We start from the raw sequence: 12,297 nt of genomic DNA on the forward strand, positions 1-12,297 counted from the left end.
ACTTTTGCTTTTAATTAGATTCCCTTCTTGAACTTGCAAGCCAACAGTCTAGGTCTTGAAAATTAAAGTGATGTATCAAATACAAAGATCACTGTTGTAACTACCACATCGGGGAGTGTAACCTGTGGGGGGCATTTTAGCACCCAAACCCTTGACACAACCAGACACACACACGAGGTCCAGGTTCAAATATGAATTTATTTTTAAGTAATAAAGCAAAAAAATCCAGTTAGGGCATCCATCCATGTCATCCATCCATTACATTGGTCATTTCAGTATACAAGGAACTATTAAACCAGGTCAGAAAACCAGTCCATCCCCACTTGTCTTTACAGTGAATCACTGATCAAATCCACTGAACAAAATTACATCACTGTAGGCTTTCTGCCATATGTAGTTCCTTTGAAATTTTGAAGGCTGAAAAAAAAAATAATAATAAAATAGAAAAATCTAATTTGTAGAACAGAAGCAACTGATGGGAATTTTTTTTTACCCCGTATCTCATCAAGAAAAAAGTTCATGTCCTTCATGCAGTCAAAAGTAAATAACAATTTGGACATGACTTCTTCAGTATCTTCATCATCTCCCGTTTGTTCTAATTTTTCAGTTGTGCACATAACTTCATCCTCGTCCATTTCCAGAATTCTTGGCCGGAGTTCTGTCCCAACCAGTCGGTCTTTGTTGGCATCCAGTCAAGATGTTTTGGATCAATGAAGACTTTTTTATGAAAAAGAAAAAAAAATACTGTTAAGTACTTTATTAGGAATACCAATATATTAACTCCACTTTTACTCAAAGAACAGTCAAATTGGCTTATGAAATAAACCCACCAATATGACCAATGCATGTCATAGGAATGCTTAGCTTGATTGATTTATCTTGCTTTTTGCCTCCACTGTACTCCCTGTATTCAAGAGGTAGAGTGAAAAATACAAAAATAAACTCCAGTGTACAACCATAGCAGTTCATCTTTAAAGGAATGTCATGTCTAGTTAGAAACCATTCAGAAAGTGCACAAATAATTAAAAATGACTAAGTGCCCTGAAGTGAAAAAATCATACATTTTTATTTAGTAATGCATTACTGTAAGACCCTTTTCAATTCAATCTGTACATCTACAGGAATTGCACTGAAGTGTGTCCCTGAAAGACAAAGAGTCCAATTACCACAGCCTTGTCACTTGTGAAGGCCAAATTCATCATTTCAAATAACAGGTCATTTAATTGTTCCCAGTTTAGTAAGCATGCTTTAAAAACTGCTGAAACATTCACCCAAACATATTGCAATAGAAATGCTACATGTAAAAAGTTATACATAATGGAAAGTCTTTACCTGATGCAAAGAAACACTACATTCTAGACTGGTTGATTTCTGAATGATATTGAAAAGGAAAAAGAAAGTCTTTACCTTTAATTATTATTAATTATTATTATTTATAATAAATAATAATTATTTTTAATTATTATAATAATTATTATTATATAATTATATTATATTATAATATATTATATACAGTGAACCCTCGTTTATCACGGTTAATCCGTTCCAGACTCTACCGTGATAAATGAATTTTCGTGAAGTAGGATTCTTTATTTATAAATCGAATATTTTCGCAGTTAGAGTATAGAAAACCTGTTAACGACCTTCTAAATACGTTTTTTTAACATTATTAGAGCCTTCTAGACATGAAATAACACCCTTTAATTACACTCGTATTACCCAATATATTAGACAAGAGAAAATAAGACATATTAGACGTTACAAATATCATATTACTAGGCGCACTCGCCTTTTAAGGCGACCGACTTTTATCCTCAATTTTTGTGCCTCCATGTGTACATCAGGCATGTAAGTGTAGGGAATGAGAACATCAAAGTGCCCATTCATAACATCTCCCGAAAAGTTTTTTTTTATCCCCTCAAGTGCCTGTCCAAAGTCGTACAATGTCAGCCCGAATCTGTACCGCTAAAGACGGAGTTTCATGCACTAAATAAGCTATAGATGAGAATAAGCAAGCACCATCTCCCCTGATATTTACTACGCGGTGAGGCATTTGTACTCCATCAACATTAATTACTTCCAGAGACATAATTTTGTCTACTTTTCCAGCGCATCGCGCACAAAAGCAAGGGAACGGTGTCAGCACCAGAACTCTGCTTACATCGCGTCGCTTCGTACCTCAAGCCGCAAGTAGTAAGTCTGTAATAAGCGAAATACCGCTACGCTTTGCACTCACGGGACGGAAGGACAATCCCAAACACTTTTATCTAGTAGATTATTGTACTGGACATTTAATTGCACACAACCACTAACCTATGAAGGCACGACCTCAGTAGGAGAGTCTTCAGAGGTGGTGCAGTATCTTCAGCAGGTGCGTTGTTGTCTTCAGTGAAGAAGTACTAGGAGTAGGCCGTGGGTGTCTGGGTGCGCGGCTGAAGAACACACACAAACACACCAAGCACACACTAGGGCCAATTTAGAATCGCAAATCCACCTAGCCTGTATATCTTTGGACTGTGGGAGGGAACCGGAGCGCCCAGAGGAAACCCACGCAGACATGGGGAGAACATGCAAACTCCACGCAGGGAGGACCCGGGAAGCAAACCCGGGTCTCCTAACTGTGAGGCAGCAGCACTACCACTGCGCCATCGTGCCGCCCTTATGAAGCCATTCATTGCCTAAATTTTAGGAACAGTAAAGTAAATGTTATACTATTAATTGTACTGGCATAAATAATTTAGTCAACATTTTCATATGCTTCAGCAATGGAAAATAAGGGTGGGGGAAAAAAATTCCTTGCTTTTTCCTATCTTGTCAGGAATTGCTGGAAGCAGAAATAATTGCCATTTAATAAATTAGTTAGAGCACACAAAAGCTTCATTTTTAAGACCACCATTCTCTGCCACCGTAATGCCACTGACACAACACAGGGCTGAAGAAAAACACAAGTCAGTGAAGGCCTCACTGGAGACCTGCTGTGTGACCTGTTGGTCAAAGTCTTTTTGTGAAGTTCTAATATATAAAATTAGTGTCAGAAAACTTTTCAACTGATAATTACGAAGCACTACCTGTGGTACGCAGAATGTCCTTCTTCTTGTGTGGAAATTTAAGACCGCTGTCTTAGCTGGAAGATAAAAAAAAATTTAGAAATGCTGTAAGTTGACAAATTCTGATAACTGTTCTTCCCTTAAAAAAAGCTTGAAAAGTTACACACCTTTTCATGCTGTTTTGCAAAGAGAAGACACCACCATCTTCTAATTTATGGCACATCTTCCTAAAAAATGTAAATAAGGACATTGCAATAATTTCTATGAATAAAGAAAATCACAATTTTCAAACAAATCTTACACTGACTGAAATCAAATGCTCTTCCAGTGGCAATGTAGAGAACACACTAAAACAAAAAGAAAGTTATTATTTTAAATCAACATTTACATCTTGCTACTGGCAAAGTGTCCTCAACTTACCATAAGCATAAAGATCCCATAGTCCAGGCTGTCAATCTGTTTGGGTAGATTCTATCATTTTAAGAGGTGATTAGTAAAGGAGATGTGTGTGTTTTTTGTCTTATACTAGCAAAGCATATTTATATTTACATTACCTTGTTCTGTGGTTCCTTACAGCTACCTGGCATTAGTTTAGAGGCAATTTTCCTACAGATAAAATTTGTTTTGTCAAAATTGATTTATATTATATTAATGTATATTAAAAACACAGTTGATATGAGCTTTGCAGATGGAATATCATTGTAGAACTGGATTAATAATATTTAATTCTGAAAATGTGCCAGTTAATAATTTTATCACACAGAAGCAAGAATTACTTAACCAAAACTTAGCTGGAGCCTTTCATCACTTTATATGACAATGATTTTCATTTCAGATTACAAGAGTATAATTATTGGTAATAGAACGGGTAGAGAAATAGTGAACATCAGATAATATAGTCTCTAGCAACTTTAAAATGAACAATTTATGAAGGGAGTGACTTTGGCTTCAAACATGAGACTACAGCACACCATTACAAATATTTTAGAACCTTGAGGATGTTTTACCACTGTGCCATTATGAATTATTTACATAGCTTTTCCAAAATAGCTTAGTGAAAACTATTAGGATCAAAATTTTTAAAGAAGAATAGTTCAAATGGACATCAGCCATTACTAGGTGACAGAAATAAAAGATTAAATAAGGAAAAGTCATGCTGAAATGCTGATTTTGAGAGATATGGGCTGAGATTCAAACTGAGTGAACTGAACATATGAACAAACATAAAAAAAAGAACATTAAAACTTTTGACGCTGAAACTGAACAGTTGAACAAAGATCAAGAACAAAGAACTTGAACTGTTTTGAATGCTTGAACTGCAAGACACCATATTTACTTGTGCACATTGGCTTTATGCAAGTGTTTTATTAAATTGTGTTACTAGATAATATTTAATTTTCAATATCATTAATTACGTTACTTAAATCCCAATGATACCTCAGCATGGGAAAATACGGAAGTCTCATTTTTTTTAAGTTTTAAAACCTGAACAATTCAATATAGCGGCCGTCTAAAAAGCCATGATGATCACTGGAGTCAAGAAAGTGAATAATTTTGTTTTTTGGATACATAACCTCAAAAATACAACATGCCTAATGTTTTTGAAGAATTCAGAATCTTACATTGTATATACACATGTTGACCCAACTGGCAATGCATACATTTTAATAAATTATAGATTATTTAGAAATGCATAAGTATCATTCTTCATGATCTTTGTTATATTCTACTAAATGTTTTAAAAGAGAAAATTGTTAATACACAGGCATGAATTAATTAATCTAAAATTATTCAAAGTTGGCTTTTCAAAAGGTAAAAAAGTACACAGTATACTATTTTGTCAAATAAAATCATGTTGTTAAGGTGAATATCTAGCTGCATTAAATTGTATTGAAATTGTCAATTAATCAAATTTTACAAGTTACAAGATATCTTCTAGAGAGCTTCACATACCTCCATGAACAACTACTGTCCTTTTGTGGCTCTGTAAGTGGCTGATGATGCCTACATAATCTGATCTTTTATAGCAAAACAGACAAGCAAACTCCTGAGCACCAAACACAACTGTAGGTTCCTCTGTGGTCTTCATTATACTTATGTGTCTCTAGTGAATATAAAATAGATATAAAGTTCTTAAAACTGACAAAAATGCACAAGAACAATCATTTCAGTTTATTTCAATAGAAAAAAACTTCAAAAGCAGTATTTTTGAAGAATGCAGAAGAGGTGGGCATGAAACATTTAATATTGAGTTCAAACAAACTGTACTATCATTGAAAGAACTTTATAAAATAATACAATACAATTTATTTTTGTAAAGCCCAAAATAATAATAATAATAATAATAATAATAACAACAACAACATGGTTCTATCCTGGCTGTTCTTTTCCTCATTATTGTCTACAATCTAATTTGAACTTTCTTGAACTGGAGTTTATTGAATATTGCATTCACACTTGCCCTTTGTTTGTAGCTACTTATTAAAATACGCAGTTATGTACTGTAAATATATATATATATATATATATATAACTATGAAAAAAGATCATCTAAAGTGACCTAAGTATATACAAACTTCTGACTAGCAACATTACTATAATTGAAAAACCAGTATATCCACTATTAACTGTGTTTGTCTTAGAAACTTACGCAAACAAAAAGCTTTCTGTGGAACATTACCTTATATTGGCTCAATCTCTCTATATTGTCGTTCTGAAATATATTTTGCTATCTAATATACCAGGTTACTGATAGGTTTTGCTTCTGATTAACTAGCATATACGTGATATACAGGACAAATGGTGAATGATATTCTGGCAATTCTAACTACTTAATCACGGTCACTTATATTTGATTCCAATCCGTTACACTTAGCTATGGTAAATTATACTCAACAACGGTCAATTACATATCATTAAAATTGTTATAAAAAATTATTGACTGATGAATCCGTCGATTTCCTATTCAGAATCGAGTATTCCGAACAGCCCTGTAACAATTAGCTACACAAACCGACCAGTTTGTTATTTAACTGTTAATACTTTCTTAGAGCGCTTAGTACTGTACAGAACCTGAAAGTTGATTCAACATCTTTATTACACTGTGGTATAATTCGTACCCTAGCAGTAAAGTATAATATTATCTAATATTAGTAAAACTTGCAACAAACTCACTACCATCTTCATTTCCAACTCAAACTCTTTCTTCAGTGTCAGTTTCTTTCAGTGTCTTCTTTCCTCGAAAAGCTTTCAGAAAGTTTTATTCAAAGTCCACCATTCCTGCGAACTCCGACAAAAACAATGATGACGTTTCGAAACTGACATCAGAAGGCGTTCCGTGACTGGTGTTGGGGGCATTCCGTGATATGAAGGGTGTTCCGTGTCCAATAACATAGGTATTGCAGGCTACAGCCAGACCCTTCTCACTACCCTTGCTGTCTTCGGAGGGTCAACCCCCTTCCTTCTTTCACATAATAGTATTATCGTAGTCTGTCTTTGTGCATGTGATTGGCCGCCTGGTGTGCCCATCAAAACAAAGTCCCGCCCCCGCTGCAGGGATTTTCTGCGTCTGTAGATTCGACTGACCCCGACAGGAGTGTTTTGTCAACCTTGAAGTATATGTGTCCCGAGTTTTCATAACAGTTTTAATCGCGCCTCCCTAACATTTTTTTGAAAGTAGCCCACAATTTGTTCTTTCTTAATTAATGTTATTTCATAGATGCATGTTTTATTATACCTACTTAACTTTTATCGACATTTATCTAACTGTATATTTATTTTTCTACTATCAGAATGTAGTTTAAGTTCATTTGTTTTGGTTTCAATAGATATATTTTTCATATTTTCGATTCTTGTTTTCTTTTTTTCACATCTTCGCGCCCCCTTTTTGTTACTTCGCGCCCCCCTAGGGGGGCCCGCCCCACAGGTTGAGAACCACTGCACTACGAAGAATCTGCTCTTAGAGCCGGCTCGTTCACGAACGACTCATCGCTGTTGCTGTCATTTACACTAATACCACAGAGGCGATAGTCTGTATGCTTTTTCTACCATAAACAGTTGCAATAAACGAGTTTGTTTCAATAAATAGCTTCTACTTCGATTTCTATTTTTTTTTTCGCGGCCCCCTTGTAGAAATCACATGCCCCCCTGGCAGGCTGAGAAACACTGGCCTAGTTATGTTGTTCCCCCAGTGTCTGAATTGCTTTTTCTTGGTGGTACTCAGGTTTTAGTCCCACATTTCATTGATTTGCATATTAGGTTAAAAAGCTATTTTGGATTGGACCAATGACAGTGTATTTTAATGCCTGGGACTTTTTCTAAACTTACAGCCTATTTAGGGTTTCTCCCTGTCTTTATGCTTGATGCTGCTAGGATAGGCTTTGGGTCCTTCTGATCCTCAATTAAATTAGGCGGGTTTGGGAATTTTATATTGTGCTATGTTTTCAAAATGTGTCTTTATGGGATTGGTTAATTCTGGAATTAAAAAAAAACTCCAAAAGGTATAAAAAGAGGATATACCCTAGGAAATAGTTGGAAACTGGCCAAAGGACAAACAATGAATCTACCTGCTGCTCCAGTCCAATGGAAGGGAAACTGTGAAGACAATCTTCATTTTCTCTGGCTTCTTTCAGTCTTTCTTATAGAAATCAGTTAACTGTCAACATTAGAAACAGGCCAAGTATTTTACTTCTGTTTATGACTAAACTGACCTAAAGAAAAAAGTTTAGGTCTATATTTATTTGACCAGTAAAATAAAGGCCTGCATTTACAGGGAATGAGTCCTCCTGCTGGGTAAATATAACTCCTTCAATCCTTAAAAAATGCCTAAGTCATTTAATGAATTATATACTGTAGCTGAATAGGTACACTAAAGGGTAATTTAACACATGAAATAACTATTCATATGGAGAATTTTGCTATTATAAAACTAAAACAGTTTTAAAAATATTTTTTGAAATGGAATACTTTACCCAAAAATTATATATTTTTAATGTGTTACTTACTCCATGTAGTTTGTAGTGGTGGCTTAAGAATATTTTTAAATGTAAAGTTTTCATGGAGAAAGAACAGTATAGGACACAGATGTGAACAACACTAGGCAGTGGCAAACAATGTGAAAAGTATCTGTGAAAAAATAATAAATAATCTAACACTACTTGCGTTACATTATCTAAATGTCAGTTATCCAGCTGTATGTTCAAAATGTGCAAAATTCATGCTTAAAAAAAAACATATATATTGTTAAATTGTTGCTTTCTGAACAAAAAATGTGAGTCACGTTTTGAATTGAAGTCCCACCTTTCCACCTCATTTGTTGGTCTAAAGACTTGTTTTATGAAATGCTTTCCTTGTTTAGGAATTAACCTTAACAAAAAAAAAATGCATTTTGCACATTTTGACCATAAGACTGGTTAACTAAGATATAGATTACGTGAAGTGAGTAAAGTGAGGTTTTTTTGTTTCTTTTTTCCATAGATGTTTTTCATATCATATGCCATTGTGCACCATTGGTCACTAAAAGTTGTAATGTTTTTTCTCCATTAAAACATCAGTTTTAAAATTTTTCTTGCCCACTACAAAGTATATGGGGTAAATAAAATATAAAAATATATTTTAGTGAGGTGAAATGGCAGTTCATATTCTTAAACTGAAAATATAGCAGAAGTCCTTATAGTGGATGGTAATTCTACAACTAGTAAGGCAATGCTGAAGACATTGTGAGTGAGTCTACAATTTAGGTGTTATTTACAAAACTATTTAACCTTTAGTTACTTAGAGGGAAAGAAGAAAAAAGGAAAAATTAATGAGTGTAAAATAGTAAATAATAGTGAAAAGCAAGACCATGAGAGAAAGGCAAATGCTAGAAACAGAGAATGTTATAAGCTTCTTTTTAGACTACATTGTGTTGGAAGGAAAGGACAGTGAAAAATGTTAAGGATATAATAAGCATGCAGAAAAGGAATGGAACCAGTGAAAAGATATGAAATGGTAAAAGAACTAAGGAAAACAAATTAGTTCTTTGTAGGTCAAGAGATAGTACCGAGGTGTAAACTAGTAGGCATGGGACACATTAAGATTTGCATGTATAACCGGAACCATGGAAAAAAAAATCAAAAGCTGGCCATTAACATTTTATCAAAACACACAAAAAATGCAGTAAAAGTTAAAGAAGAAAAATTGTAAAAAAATTTCCTATTGAGTTCCAATGGAATGGAAAAAAATATGGTGTGTGATGGTGTCATTTTAAATTGATTACATTTGCCTAAGGAAAGCAGTAAAGTTAGATTATGATTTAATGAATTAGAATTTAGAAAAATCATAGTCTGATTAGAGTAACACTAAAAGAATAAATAAAGTGAAATGTTGGTTTTCACCGACTGATTTTACAGTTGATTAAAAATAACACTGATGCTTTTTGACTTTGAGGCAATTCACATGTTTGCACAATGTCAGCTAGGGGACAAGCTCTCAGTTTTCAATATTTGTACACTTCAGGCCTCTTCAATACTCCATATGAAAGTCATGTTTCTATAGGACTTCCAGTCATTAAACCATTAGCTCTTCTGCTTTGCAAAAATTAACAATCCTTGTCATAGAGACGTGGTCAGTAGTTAAGATGTAAGCAGATGTAAGGGACAAAGCAACAGACTGAAACTTATATCCCGTCATGCAGTAATTGAAACGTTACAAAAGAATGGGTCCCTCTGATACTCAGTTAAATTAGGCAGGTTTGGGAATTTTACATTATGCTATGTGTTTAAAATGTGTCTTTATTGGATTGATTAATTCTAGGATTAAAAAAGTACACCAAAAGTTATGAAAAAGAGACTATACCCTAGGAAATAGTTATACACTGGCCAAAAAGTCCTGGGTATGACGTTAAACTGCATCCGGCCCTGCAAGTGGTCCTCCAACTTGCAGGGAAATGATGGGGGTTGGTGGGAGGATTGGGACTCCAGCCACCGTAAAAAAAACCTCACACAGCTCCAAGATGACAGAAAAGATTCCTTTTTGCTCGCCGCAGGAGTAGCTCTGCTGCGCTCGCATCATGAAGGGGATGGGGGAAAGCCCTCAGGAGCCCCATCCTCGGAAGAGTCTATACCGTTGGAGAGCCAATGGGGTCAGGTCTGTTGGGGATCGGAACTTGTGTGGGGCTGAGGTGTTGCCCACTGCACGGCAACATTCGGGTCCCATTTTGAGGCGACCCTTATGGGTAGATGATCATCTTCCTCTGCTTTTAGACGAGCTGTGTAAACTGTGCATTTCAGTGGCGGCACTTTCCAAGGTGCGTTGACCAGGGACTGGTTAGATCTCTGTGGGTGGATACACCTTTTATTGGTCTGGTTGCTCTGATGGCTGTCATACTCGGGGAGTAGCTGTTGCTGTAGCGGATTGGCTTCTTCCGATAGTGTCACTTCTTTCAACAAGCATATTATGAGACTCAGATTGCGGCACTCCCTGGGTGCCTTGTCTGTTGTCTCAGTGTATGCTCTGACCACGGTGAGTGACGTCTCAGTGAGGGAGACATTTTATTTGCAGCTTCGCTCGGTGGTTGGTGGGTGCCCACGAGGTGAAATCCTTTGGTCATGGGTGACTTCAATGCAGCCACTGGCACTGACAGGGCTGGCTATGAGGACTGTCTTGGTCCCCATGGGTCTGGTGGCCGTGGTGAAAGTGGCTCCATGTTCCTTAACTTTGCAAAAGGTCAGGGGCTGCAAATTGGATCCTGGTTCCAGTGGTCAGAACCACATCTTTGGACTTGGTACTCCAATACTGGTGGTGCAATGAAGGAGATTAATCACATTCTCGTGGGCAGATGCTGGAGGCTCTTGCAAAACTACAGTGTCTACAGAAGTGTCCAGTTTGTGAATTCTGACCTCAGACTTGTTGTTGCTACTCTTAGGATCCAGCTTAGGTCCAGCAGGTTACCAACTACTAGGATAATTAGCCTGGACTTGGCCAGACTCCAAGACCAGGCTGTTTCTAATGAGTTTGCATGCAGTTTGTGTGAGGAACTTGCAGATTTGGGTGATGTGGGAAACCTTACATGACAAGACCATGAAGGTTGTTGAGGGTTGTGTTGGTGTTGCTGGTGTACCCAGAAGGAGGTGTTGCATCTCACAGGGCACCCTGGATATCATCGAGAGGAGTTGCGGCGCATGGCTCAATGGCAACTCTGGTTTGTACCGGGAACTGAGAAGGACTGCTGCAAGGGCTCTGAGGGCAGATAAAAAGGCATTTGTTAGAGGAATCTGTGAGCAAGTGACACACCATCTGTGGTCTAGTAACCCACTAACTAGTTACAAAGGAATCGAAGCATTACGCACATTTGAATCTTTTCCTCGGAGAGTCGCAGTCAGGGTGGCTGATGGAACGGTCCTTACGGATGACACTGCAGTTGTGACCCAATGGGCTGGCTACTTTGAGCAGCTGTTCAAAGCTGATCCTCCGGCTAGGACGTTGGATATCTCTGGGTCCACGGTTCTTGAGGCTGATCCTCCAATTAGCTGTGAACCACCCAATCTCACTGAGATTGCACAGGTGGTGAAACAGCTAAGGGGAGGAAAGGTTGCAGGGATCTGTGGTATCCGGGGTGAACTTCTCCAGGGTGGTGGTAAGGCTGACCTCCTTGCATTGCAAGCAATCTTTGCTTCCATTTGGGAGACTGGCATCATCACAACTGACTGGAAAACGGGACTTGTCATCCCTATCTGGAAATGGAAGGGTGATCACCTGAATTGCATCAACTACAGGGGGATAATATTGCTTTCTGTGCCGGGTAAGATCCTTGCTAGGGTCGTCCTCAATAGTGGCTCACCTACCCGCGACTGAAGTCTACCGCATCCTGGCACTGAGGGTTCTCATGAAGCGCAAACGTGAATATCGGCAGAGTTTCTTTGCAGCCTTTGTAGATTTTCGTAAAGCGTTCGACTCAGTTGATGGAGCTACCCTATGAGACATCCTGAGGGTTCGCAGGATCCCCTTGAGGTTGCTGGATATCATAGTCAGCCTATATATACTGGTACTGTGAGTGCTGTGCAGAGTGGAAGCAGAACCTCTGTGTTTTTCCCCAGTTTATTCTGGGGTTTGTCAGGGGTGTGTTCTTGCTCCTACTCTGTTCAATGCTTGTATGGACTGGGTGTTGGGCAAGGTCGTGGGGTCCAGCGGCTGTGGGGCATCTGTTGGTGAAGAAAGATTCACAGATCTTGACTTTTCTGACAATGCTGTGATCTTCGCGGAGTCAATGGAG

The 12,297-nt window shown here is 37.4% G+C and overlaps 1 long non-coding RNA gene across 4 annotated transcripts; it reads right to left on the reverse strand.

The window, feature by feature from the left end:
- Window positions 1-262: 262 nt before the first annotated feature.
- LOC120525761 lies at window positions 263-6,463 on the reverse strand. 4 transcript variants are annotated; one of them, XR_005633007.1, is made up of 8 exons: window positions 6,222-6,456; window positions 5,001-5,151; window positions 3,602-3,653; window positions 3,468-3,518; window positions 3,215-3,274; window positions 3,069-3,124; window positions 831-904; window positions 263-717 (listed from the first exon to the last, which is right to left on the reverse strand). It is a non-coding gene; the product is annotated as an uncharacterized LOC120525761 (long non-coding RNA). The 4 variants fall into 4 exon arrangements; XR_005633006.1 differs by having other exon boundaries at window positions 3,468-3,653; window positions 6,222-6,463; XR_005633008.1 differs by lacking the exons at window positions 3,468-3,518; window positions 3,602-3,653 and having other exon boundaries at window positions 6,225-6,422.
- Window positions 6,464-12,297: the final 5,834 nt, after the last annotated feature.

The sequence above is a fragment of the Polypterus senegalus genome, chromosome 3 (assembly GCF_016835505.1).
Source record: "Polypterus senegalus isolate Bchr_013 chromosome 3, ASM1683550v1, whole genome shotgun sequence".
NCBI lineage: Eukaryota > Metazoa > Chordata > Cladistia > Polypteriformes > Polypteridae > Polypterus > Polypterus senegalus.